Source organism: Adiantum capillus-veneris, chromosome 11 (assembly GCF_014529385.1).
Source record: "Adiantum capillus-veneris isolate H3 chromosome 11, ASM1452938v2, whole genome shotgun sequence".
Taxonomy (NCBI): domain Eukaryota; kingdom Viridiplantae; phylum Streptophyta; class Polypodiopsida; order Polypodiales; family Pteridaceae; genus Adiantum; species Adiantum capillus-veneris.
In genome coordinates, this window is record NC_140941.1 from 3,844,189 (window position 1) to 3,856,925 (window position 12,737).

The 12,737-nt window shown below is 41.3% G+C and overlaps 1 protein-coding gene across 2 annotated transcripts in view; it reads right to left on the reverse strand.

Annotated features, from left to right (window-relative positions):
• LOC147446826 (uncharacterized) overlaps window positions 1–12,737 on the reverse strand; it is a 58,190-nt gene that overhangs the window by 23,847 nt on the left and 21,606 nt on the right. The window contains exon 4 of one of the 2 annotated variants that reach the window (XM_086524190.1): window positions 9,930–10,357. The exons of the other annotated variant lie outside the window; for it this stretch is intronic. The gene's annotated coding sequence lies outside the window, so the exon portion shown is untranslated. Of the gene's footprint in view, window positions 1–9,929; window positions 10,358–12,737 lie in introns of those variants that run through there. 2 annotated transcript variants of the gene reach the window in all.

Genomic DNA, 12,737 nt, shown 5'->3' on the forward strand with positions numbered 1-12,737 from the left:
AAGCCTACACATTTAGTGAGCAGTGATCAGGGCTTAATAACATACCAAGTTTAATGATTAATGTATGCCAGATGCGGCTTAAAAGGGCCAATAAATGCCTCAATGATGCCAAAAATGATTACTCTTGAAGTGAGCACAGATGGGAGTTTATGATCTAGAACTTTAATGCTTGAAGTGCTCCACCGGCCTGGTTTTACAGCTCGTCGATTGGAGCTACGGTGAAGAAGTTATGGCAGTTTAAAATTCAAGTCGAGTGCAGATCCGTACCAGATTGGGCAATTGAAGTTGAGGTGACAAAAATGAAATGAATACATGGGCCGGAAGTGCTCAATTTCTGGAGCGCGTTGGTCTTTTCAGATCGGTGATCGGAGTTCTGATCGCCAAGATATTGGCCGATAAAGATTCACCACTCCGGTCCGCTCGGTCAATGAGCTGCAGCTAGGGTTTTGGGATGCAAAAGAGTAAGTACTCAAGGAGAACCTATCGAAAATGTTAACTCCTATAGTGCATTGTTAAGCAGGGTATACTGCCACCAACGTCACTACGACAATTTACATGTATGCCAAGCTTGGTGTACTTCTCATAAAGTATAAAAAGTTCTTGAAGAGCTTCTTGTTCGAATGTGACCTCTAGGAATGCATGGATTGCGGGATATACCCAACAAGGAAGTGCCAATTTATTTTCCAAATGTGATGCCCTTTAAAAGGCCGCCCGGCCATTGCCTAAAACGAGGTGGCCACCCAATTAAAGAAGGGGAAGTGTGAACCAAAGCAAAAAAAAAACGTGAGTAGAGGGATAGGCCGTGAGGACGAGCTGCGTAGGGGAGGAATCGGATCGTGGTGACCGGTTCGAGCATCGTCTGAGGTTGCCCGCAGTGAAGGAAAGCGAAGAGCAGGCCATGGCGCTCCCTTCCGGCACCAACAGGGTTATCATCCGAGCTGCCGAAATTGTCAAGTGCCACATCATCATGTACATTCCCGTGAAGTGACGCCGGCGCCATTGCTTATAAAAAAGAGAGCTATTAAAAGGGGTGGGCTCTTGCATGAGAAAAGAGGAATAGAGGAGCTATCAACGAGGGCAAGCCATAACGATAAGAACAAGGAGGAAGAGTTCACGAGTGAAGAGGAGGAAGCAAGGCGAGAAGGTGAGGGTAAGCAAGGCAAGCTCTCTCTCTCTCTCTCTCTCTCTCGCTCTCTCTCTCTCTCGCTCTCTCTCTCTCTCTCTCTCTCTCTCTCTCTCTCTCTCTCTCTCTCTCTCTCTCTCTCTCTCTCTCTCTCTCTCTCTCTCTCTCTCTCTCTCTCTCTCTCTCTCTCTCTCTCTCTCTCTCCGATCTCCAATCCAAGCGAGGCAAGGCAAAGCGGGAGAAGAAGCAAGAACGAAGTCTCTCTCGTCTATGACCTCGACTTAGCTCAATAATAAGAAGGGTGTTTGGAAAGAGCAGATAAGCAAATCTCGGCAAGGGAAAGATAAGGCAAGGGAAATTCGGCAAGAGCAGATGTCGAAACTGGGCAATCATTCAGGGAGTCTGGGGTTAAGTAGCAAGATAAGGGAGCGATAAGGTAACCAAGAGAGAGGAAAACATCGCTTTACCATAATTGGGAATTACAAGAGCATCAAGCAGGGAATTTCACCAGATATGTACGTCCTGATCCGCTTCAAATGGCTCTAATGGCAGGCATAAGTGAGAAATTTACAATCATGATCTAATTAGAGAGCATTAAACTCTCCTAACACCATCAGTGTCGTTAACGGCAAACATTTGTAATCCAATTTCACTTCGGCTAATCATTAGCAGCATAAAACATTCCGATTGTCAAATTCTAAGCATTTAAGGTGTTTTCCGAGTCTTCTGCTTTGTGTTTTTCATCGAGTCTCTCACACCTCCCACAGCCAGAGGCCCGGCTCACGTTTCGCACACATAACCCCTGACATCTTTGGTGAACCCGACGCGAAAAGAGCTGGGGTGGGAGGTAAATTTGGAGATACCAGAGCAATTGAAGCAATTTATTGATGATTTCAGTTTGAATGGATTTGATAAAATTCTGGCAGCTATAGATTTTCCAAAAATGATGTAATTGGTTCAGGGGTATCTACAGGAACCAAAAGCCATGCAGATAAAAAAGCAGATTGATGATGCTGTAGAGCTAGTACTTGATGTTGTTCGGGAGCGGTATAATATTTTTCAGGGATATGATCCAGAAGGTTTTATTGCATGTTACGAAGCTGAGATGAACAACAGAAATGTTCCAGAAGATCGGATGATTGCAGCTTTTGAGGAGGTTGTAAACTCAAATTTTAAAAAGCAAGTTCAAGAACTGGCAAAAGAATATCCCACACGGTGGGAGTAATTTGCAGAGGAATTTATTTACGAAAGCTCAAGGATTTTAGATCGAGTAAAAAAAGGAGATTACTGAACGAAGTAAGGTTGTCCTCAATAAAGGTGAAGGGGATCAGATGCAGATCCTCAACAATGATGAATTCTGGGAGCATATTTCTACAAGAAGTAAAGCCAAAGAAAATGTTGAGTTGGAAGTAGCAGATTCAGTTCGAGAGGAGCTTATTTTGAGCAATGAAGAGAAGGTAAACGATGAATGTGATGCAGAATCGGGCTTATATGAAATTTTTTCAAAGATTGCTCGCATGGACGCTACCTCTAATAATGGTTCCAATGAAGACATAGACTGTACAACAAGTGGTTCACAAGTTGTTGACCTTGACATGGGTTATTCTGAAGGAGTTCATCAAGCAGATGCGCCTCTACATGATATTTCTAAAACTATCCGCACTATAGGCGAGCAAGACAACATGTTTGCTGCAGATGAGTGCATAAATAAAGCTATTATATACGCAGTAGCTGATGAAGTGACCAAGATTGTGGACCCAGCACAGGATGATCTTGAGGACGAGAAGATGCCATAATCGATGATTTCTTGTCTAAATCTAAAGGAGATGATTATGACAGTATAGAAGAGCGTTCTGATGCGTGTACCTGTTCAGAGCGGGTGCCAGATGATCCTTTAAAGTGCTATGATGTATTCCTAAGTAACATGGATGCAGATGAGGAAGCAAAGGATGATATAGATGAGTATGAAGATTGCTTAGATTATGCTGAATGTGAATAGTTTATCGACAGGGATTTTACATCTATGCTTGTACATGGGATGCATGAGGAGATAACTCCTACAGTTTTGATTAATGTTGAGACTTCCAAGGGTGATTTTCCCGAGGATGTTATGGATGAAGATCTACATGATAAATCCGTTTTTCATGATCAAGTTGAAGTCCCAGCAGGTGAAAATTCATCTGATGATACAGGTCGAGAGACTCCCAAAGTTTTTCGTGATGGCTATGAAGCTAGAGGGGTAAATGATGCTAAATCATACTTGATACTGCATAAAATGCACAGGGTTTTTCATTTGCTTGGACAATGTGCCAGATGTAGCTGGATTTGGATGCTATTCCTATTGATGCTTATGTCAGTGATGTCTTGGCTGCCAGTAAAAGGGACAAGCCTATGCCAGTAAAAGGGAGTTAGATTTCTTTAATGCTTTTTGGTAACGAGCTTAAGTTGCCAACAATTACGGATGAGGGTGCTTCACTATGCTTCAGGTGAAACTCTAGTATATTACAGAGCCCATCAATGCTATGTGATCTCAATGGTGTTTGATCCAAGAGATTCCAAGAATATTCATAAGTATATTCAATATTGTTGGGTACTGTTAAGTATGCATAGTAATTGCGTGTTGTTTGAACCAAGGGTAGCATATTTGCACCAGAAATTCTTGATGTTGATTGATACAGGAAATGTATGCGCATTTGGATATTATGGTGCTTCAGTGTGTGGGCAATTTCTTATCATCCCATTTGATCCTAGGGGGCTACTAAAGTGCAAGTTGCGAATGCAGAGGATACCAGATGCCTGATGTAGTAGGCTGAATGATGCAAGGTTTTGTTTTCTAGATTATGTTAAGTGAGTCAATAAGATTACATGACTGGCTTCTATATGACTTCTTTGAATAATTGATGAAGTATCTTCACATTATTTGAGTTGGTTCTGCTACTAGAACTTGAGGTAAAGGACTTGACGGCCATTCCGTGTGCAGACAGAGTAAGGCATACTTGAGCGTGACAAGGTTCCTTAAAGAGAGCTTAATGGTCAAGTCGTGTGCATCATTAACTGGAGCACTTGAGTCTGGTGGGGTTCACTAAACAAGTTATCCATGATTGAATGCTTTGAAGATACGGCAGATACAGTTCAGAGAATTTTGATGGACAACTACCTAATGCTTAAGCTAGAACATTGATGATAGGGTATAAGACTTATTTCATTTTTCAAATTGTTACCAAATACGTGAGTCTAATGATGGTAAGGAGCTTAAGGTACCTATAGCAGATGCAGATTGAAGTGCAGTTGGCATAGACCGAAGGCTGTGCAATTTCAGAGGGGGTGGATGTCGTGCAGCTCCGCTTCCTTGAAGAGAAAAAGAGCAAAGAAATGCAAGATAAGCTTCTTTGAAGCCTACACATTTAGTGAGTAGTGATCAGGGCTTGATAACAGGCCAAGTTTAATGATTAATGTATGCCAGATGCGGCTTAAAAGGGCCAACAAATGCCTCCATGATTATGCTTGAAGTGAGCACAGATGGGAGTTTATGATCTAGAACTGTAATGCTTGAAGTGCTCCACCGGCCTGTTTTTACGGCTCATCGATTGGAGCTATGGTGAAGAAGTTATGGCAGTTTAAAATTCAAGTCGATTGCAGATCCATACCGGATTGGGCAACTGCAGCTGAGGTGATAGAAATGAAATGAATGCACGGGCCTGAAGTGCTCAATTTGTGGAGCGTGTTGGTCTTTTCAAATCAGTGATCGAAATTTCGGTCACCAAGATATTGGTCGATAAAGATTCACTGGGGACCGGTTCCATACCACTCCGGTCCGCTCGGTCAATGAGCTGCAGCCAGGGTTTTGGGATGCAAAAGAGTAAGTGCTCAAGGAGAATTTGTCCAAAATGTTAACTCCTGCAGTGCATTGCTAAGCAGGGTATACTGCTACCAGCATCACTACGACAATTTACATGTACACCAAGCTTGGTGTACTTCTCATAAAGTATAAAAAGTGCTTGAAGAGCTTCATGTTTGAATGTGACCTCTCGGAATGCATTGACTGCGGATTATACCCAACAAGGCAGTGCCAATTTGTTTGCCAAATGTGATTCCCTTTAAAAAGGCCGCCCGGCCATTGCCTAAAAAGAGATGGCCACCCAATTAAAGAAGGGGAAGTGTGAACCAAAGCAAAAACAAAACGTGAGTAGAGGGATAGGCCGTGAGGACGAGCTGCGTAGGGGAGGAATCGGATCGTGGGGACCGGGTCGAGCATCGTCTGAGGTTGCCCGCAGTGAAGGAAAGCGAAGAGCAGGCCATGGCGCTCCCTTCTGGCACCAGCGGGGTGGTCATCCGAGCTGTCGAAATTGCCGAGTGCCATGTCATCATGTACGTTCCCGTGCAGTGACGCCGGCACCATTGCTTATAAAAAAGAGAGCTATTAATAGGGGTGGGCTCTTGCATGAGAAACAAGGAAAAGAGGAGCTATCAACGAGGGCAAGCCATAACGATAAGAACAAGGAGGAAGAGCTAACGAGTGAAGAGGAGGAAGCAAGGTGAGGAGATGAGGGTAAGCAAGGCAAGCTCTCTCTCTCTCTCAATCTCCAATCCAAGCAAGGCAAGGCAAAGCGGGAGAAGAAGCAAGATTGAAGTCTCTCTCGTCCTCGACCTGGACTTAGCTCAATAATGAGAAGGGTGTTTGGAAAGAGCACATAGGTAGATCTCGGCAAGGGAAAGATAAGGCGAGGGAAATTCGGCAAGAGGAGATGTCGGAACTCGGCAATCATTAAGGGAGTTTGGGGTTAAGTAGCGAGAGAAGGGAGTGGTAAGGTAACCAGGAGAGAGGAAAACATTGCTCTACCATAATTGGGAATTACAAGAGCATCAAGCAGGGAATTTCACCAGATATGTAAGTCCTGATTAGCTTCAAATGGCTCTAATGGTAGGCATAAGTGAGAAATTTATAGTCGTGATCTAATTTGAGAGCAATAAATTCTCCTAACACCATCAGTGCAGTTATCAGCAAACATTTGTAATCGTATTTCACTTTGGCTAATCATTAGCAGCTTAAAACATTCCGGTTGTCAAATTTTAAGCATTTAAGGTGTTTTTCGAGTGTTCTATTTTGTGTTTTGAATCTAGTCTCTCGCACCTCCCACAGCCGGAGGCCCAGCGCAGCTCATGTTTCGAACACATAACCCCGACAGTGGGTTCCTTGCCACTTGGTCAATAGGTTCACATATGACCGGATACAGTCATGTTCTAGAATGTGGGTGACCTGGCTATCACGTCGTGTAGGTGTCCGTCGTTTATTCATTGCCAAGATCAACAGCTTCACATACGACGCGATACGGACATGTTCTAGAATTGGGGTGACCCAGCTATCACGTTGTGCACGTGTCCTTCCTTGATTCATTGCCAAGGTCAACAGCTTCACATACGATGCAATACGGACATGTTCTAGAATGTGGGTGACCCGGCTATAGCATTGTGCAAGTGTCCCTCCATGATTCCTAGCCAAGATCATTAGCTTCACATATGACGCGATACGGACAGCTTCTAAACTGTGGGTGACCCAGCTATCGCGTCGTGCTGTGCTTTGTACTTTTTGACCCAAATGGCGAGGATGAAACAGACTGCAAGAAAAGTCTACCAAGCCCCAAAAGATCCAAAAAAAGATGATTTAGAGAAAGAAGATCCAGAGAAACCACCACCTCCACAACCTTGTCAGAGGTCCACTGCTAGAAAAAGGTTGAATCATCAAGTCAAATCTTTAAGAGAAATAAGAAAAGCACAAAAGTCTACTTGTATACTGATTCCAAAGCTACCTTTCATGAGAGTTGTCAAAGAGATATCAGATAGACTTGTGAGCATGATGAATATCAAAACTTTTGTCTCAGTAAGGTGGCAATCTCAAGCTTTGATGTGCCTTCAGGAAGCTACCGAGGATTTTCTCATATACTTTGTGAATGATAGCTACATTGCAGCTGCATTTGCTCACAGGGTCACACTTATGAGCAAAGATTTTTTGCTTGTGTCAAGGTTGAGGTACAAGTTTGATAATGCTCTTGAGCTTATTCCTAGTGTGGATCTTAAAGCCTTCCAAATTTTAAATATCCCTCCTTCTAGGCAGCAAAAAGATTTAGGGGGTGTCATTGAGGATGTTACACATGAGTATGAGACAAGAAAGGCCCAGAATATCAAAGCAGGAAAGGAGGTTGAGAGGGAGCAAGACATGATATCAGAGGATGCTATCCTTAAAGAGGAAGCAGAGATTTTAAGAGCATCCAACTCTCTGCTTTATGGAAAAGTTATAGGCCAAATGGTGGTGGATGTCTCCTTGTTTGGAGATGATGAGGTGTACTTGGACATATTCTCTAAAGACACAATTATGCTCGTAAACCCCAACATTGAGCTTGGTGACACTGTGCTCTTTATCTGTCTCAGGTATGTGTTGCCCCTTTGCTCGTTATTAGTGCATGTGCAAGGCAGGCACAAGGGCCTCATTGGGGGGTGTGTTTTCTTTTTCAAGTGTCTTATGAGGGATCTTCCAGAGGCTCTAGCTATGCAAATTTCCATACTTGACCCTCTAGTGACACAGTGCCATTTTAACAAGCAAGGAAGCCTTTCAAATTTTTTTGAAGATTTTAACATGCTGACCTGCAATTACATAATATACCCCTATGTTGAAGGGTAAATCTTAACTCCTTACATGTTATTTTTAACATTTTGTGGTATTTCTAGATAATTGTTATTTTTTGTAGAGGACATTGGAGTCTTATTATCTTCAATCTTTTGGAGAAAGATATTATATTTATGAATTCATTGTCAAGTATCCATGGGAGAAGTAAACTATAAGTATGAAGTATGATCTATGCTTGATGGCCCATTGTTTTCTATTAGTAGCTTTTTGATTGGTCTTCTTGTAGTGTTGCCAAACTTATTGTTGGTCACCTGAGTACCACAAATATGGATTACAATATAGAAGGTTTCAAGTACTACAATATTTCTAGATAATTGTTAGTTTTTGTAGAGGACATTGGAGTCTTATTATCTTCAATCTTTTGGAGAAAGATATTATATTTATGAATTCATTGTCAAGTATCCATGGGAGAAGTAAACTATAAGTATGAAGTATGATCTATGCTTGATGGCCCATTGTTTTCTATTAGTAGCTTTTTGATTGGTCTTCTTGTAGTGCTGCCAAACTTATTGTTGGTCACCTGAGTACCACAAATATGGATTACAATATAGAAGGTTTCAAGTACTACAATCAAAAAGTTCCTTTACAAAAACAGACTCAACATCTTGTGGATGGAGGGTGCTTGCCAATTCATGGAGATATCTTGAGTCAAGGTGCAGGATGACTACACTCACTGTAAGTGTGTGTCTCATGTGCCATTGATTTATTTTGATTTCTTAACTATGTGTATATGTACTCATGTCCTTTAATTCCTTTTTCTATTTGTTTCAGTTGCATGACTATCCAGAGTCTTGGGTCACGTGGGTGAGAGAGAATGATGTTTCTATGGTTTTGAAAAGATCAATAAACCCAAATGATCCAGAATCTCCTTTGCCACCAAAGAAAGGTAGAGCCACCAAGGGTTTGGATGCAAAGAAAATGGATCAGAATAAGAAAAGTCCTGCGAAGAAAATCCATACAAAGAAAAAGGATCACAAGAAGAAGAGTCCTACAAATAAGTGCCATGCCAAGGGGAAGAGTCCCACCAAGAAGAGGAACCCTGCCAAGGGGAAGAGTTCCACCAAGAAGACTATCAAGGGGAAGAGTCCCACCAAGAAGAAGAGCCCTGCAAAAAAAAGAGCAGATACAAAGGGCCATCCATTCCACTCACCATTGAAATTCAAGGTTCAAAAGCGTCGTACAGTTAAGAACAGTAAGGGAGAGGCACCTAGCTCACCTTTCAAGCTACCATTCATGTTGCCAAAGAAGGTTGCCAAGTAACCCAAGCCAGCCACTCCTCAGGAGCCCAAAGCACCAACCCCTGCCAAGTCCCCCGTGCCAATCCCTGAGGAGCCCAAGTCACCACCACCACCCACTCCTGAACTTTCACCCCCTTCTGAACACAAAAGAAAAAGGGTCTCTGAGGATGCAGAATCCTCTCAGGCAAAAAGAAAAGTGGAGTTTCATGATTGATTACTCCACAAAATCTATTTACGCTTTTGTTCATTTTGTCCATATGAACATATATATACCCTTTGGTGATTCATAATTTTGTACTCCAAATACTTAATACCAACTATCGATTCTTAAATGTGTATCATGGTGTCATGTAAGTTGAAAGCAACATAAATAATGATCACAATAAGATAAAAGATAAATATATTTGCAAAATGCAATGATTACAATATTGAACTTGTTTTTTCAAGTCCTTGCAAGTGGCTCAAATACAAATCTTTTTGGGGGAAGGCATGTGATGCAAGAGGTTGAATTCTCCATCCTTGTGCTCACCACAATTTCATCCACTTTGAAACTATACTCAGGAGATGTTTCATCAAGAAACTCAAGAGATTCTCTAACATCATGTAGTCTCCAATTTGTTGTTACTATCAGGCTTCGATACTCAGTGTGTGGATGGACTATGACCTTTAGTTCAAACTCTGGACAATTTTCCTCAGAGTCTAGAGGAACCCAACTACCTAATTTGCTTCTCCATCTCCTATAGTCGTAGCCCAGAACTAATGATTGGCGACATAGTTGATGTGAGATAGACATAGAATTTGGGCTTACTCTACAACTAATATTATCACCAATATGGAAAGTTTCTTTGGTGCTCCATCCGTCTCCAAGTACATTATCTAGTTCAGTCATAAAAAGTCTTCTATTAAGCCACATCGTCTTTGTCCTTTGCAAGTCCATTGTTTTTCAACATGCCACAAAGACATGTATAGGCAAGAACCATTGAACTTAAATCCTTCTTGATATCCTACCTGGAGACATAGATTTAAGGATGTCTTCTTTGATCTTGGATTTGAAGCTTGATATAGTACATGCATCAGGAGCTTCCCAATCAAGTGAACTTATGGTGGGAACGGGTAACTGATGTAGTTCTCCATATGCACCTTCTCGTGATGGAACTTTGTATTCTGCAAAATAGACAAACAAATCCATTGTTTTGTAAAAGGAACGTGGCTTGTCAGCATACATAGCATCTGCAATCCCTTTATGCATTGCTTTGAACGTCCCACTTATACTCTTCACAGGCTGCAATTCCATAGCTCTTGAAGGAAATATATCTGGAATGGAATCAAAAAAGAGAAAAACAATAAGAGAATGAAAAATTCATTGTATCAAATAGAAGTTTTTTTTGTACTTACAGTAAGAATGCAGTGTGGGATGTTCTTCCCAGTCTAACACCATATCCTTGGCCATGTACACATGTTGAACCTTAGCTAGCCAGCCATTGTTGGTCACTTTGAAAGCAAGAACACGACCTTTCCAATGGTTTTTTACTTTATCACATCTAATTCTCTTCACTTTGTGTACACCTTTGCATGAAGGAAGCATTGTCACCCAGTCATTCACACGAAAAGATATGGGCTTCCAAAGACCATCCTCTCTAACGTTATGAAAGTCACAAGAAGTTATGTTATGTGAAGGGCGACGTGCAAAAGACGCCATGGAAACTCAGAGATTAGAGAAGAAGAAAGAAAACATAGAGACAGAAAGACTTAAACCTCTCACAAAATAGAGAGAGAGTGAAAAAGGTATACGTTTGAAAAAAGTAGGTGATTTGTCATTAATGCCCTTGTTTTGAGAGCCTTCTGACATAGATTTTGTATCTTTTGACAACACTTTTGTGAAATATAAAATAGAATAAAAGATGAGACTTCATTACTTTGGGCCGCAAATTTAATGAGCTCTCTCGCCGAAAGCACCCAAATATAGCAGTTTCAGCCTTATGATCAAGACATTTAGCGGTTCTCCGTCAAAATAGGACGACCAAAACCCAAAATAGAGGAGACAAGAGTGCCATACTTTTGTATACGTGTCAAATAACTATTGGACTATTCCTTAATCCTTATATTAACAAAGATCCTTTTTTGAGTCGGTTTTGGCCCTAATGGGGATCAAAGTCTTCATAAATGACGCAATCAAACTTCAATAGCGCACACAAACTTCAAAAACACTAATATGTAGTCATTGACCAATAAAGACGGGATTATTACCCTATGTTCTTGATCTCCATGCACCTCTAGACCGAGGTGTGCGGGGATCGGGCATGACTAGAGAATGTGAGGCTATTAGAACTGGCGGCAAATAGTAGAAAAATACAAACAGACTTCAAAAACTTCAAAGTCTTTAGAAATGACACAATCGGATTTCAATAGTGCACACAGACTTCAAAAACCGTATTATATAGTCATTCACCAATAAAGATGAGATTATTACTGGGTGGTCTAATCTCCGTGCACCTCTAGATTGAGGTGTGTGGAGATCGGGCATGGCTGGACAATGTGAGAATGTTAGAGCTAGCGGCAACTAGTAGAAAAAATGCAAACAAACTTCAAAAATACAAAAGTCTTTAGAAATGACTCGTGTAATTGAAAAACGCAAACGAACTTCAAAAAAAGAAGTACAATATTGCAATCAGACTTTAACAGAGCACACACACTTGAAAAGCCCTAATATATAGTCATTGACTAATAAAGACGAGATTATTGTGATCCTGATCTCCGTACACCTCTAGATTGAGGTGTCTAGAGATCGGACATGGCTAGAGATTGTGACGTTGTTAGAGTTAGTGACAAATAGTAGAAAAACCGCAAACACTTCAGAAATGCAAAAGTCTTTAGAAATGACTTGTGTACTTCAAAAACGCAAACGAACTTCGACAAATGAAGTAAAATAACGGAATCGAACTTCAATAGCGCACACAGACTTCAAAAACCCTATTATATCGTCATTGACCAATAAAGACGAGATTATTATCATGTGGTCTTGATCTCTGTGCACCTCTAGACCGAGGTGTGCGGGGATCGAGCATGGCTAGAGAATGTGAGGTTGTCATGTAGTTAGTGGCGTGTACTTATGACAAGTGTGATTTATTTATTTGTTGCATCATTGGTAGATAAAGTATGGATGATAGGATGGTGTGTCCTTGTGCGCATTGCAAGCATCAGATCTTTCAAAAACAAAAATTGTTTGACCAACGCATACGCAATAATGGTCTCTTTCCCATAGAGAAACTACAAGACCTACGTTATCAATCTCATGGTCCGGAGGCAGTAGATCATTCTCTACAAGTAGATATTGCTCCAACTTCATCCCAAAGAAGACGTTTTTCAAATGAGCAGCCATCGACGACTGAGTTCACCCAACCAGTACCTGATTCCACATTTCAAGAAGTAGAGATAGAGCAGATGTAAGACGCATTCTTTGACATAGATCCCATCATTGAAAATATAGAAGGCGACAACATTCAAGGCAATGTTAGGGGTTTTTCGGAAGAAGTGATTGCGCATATGTACATACCCATGCATGCTACATCAAATAAAGAATTGCCCATTTTGTAGAGCCAGGTGGTTACGTGGGGCCCACATGTGTACAGGTAGCACAACATGTACATAGTACATCGATTTTCATTATCACCAATACCAATAAGTCTTTTCTATA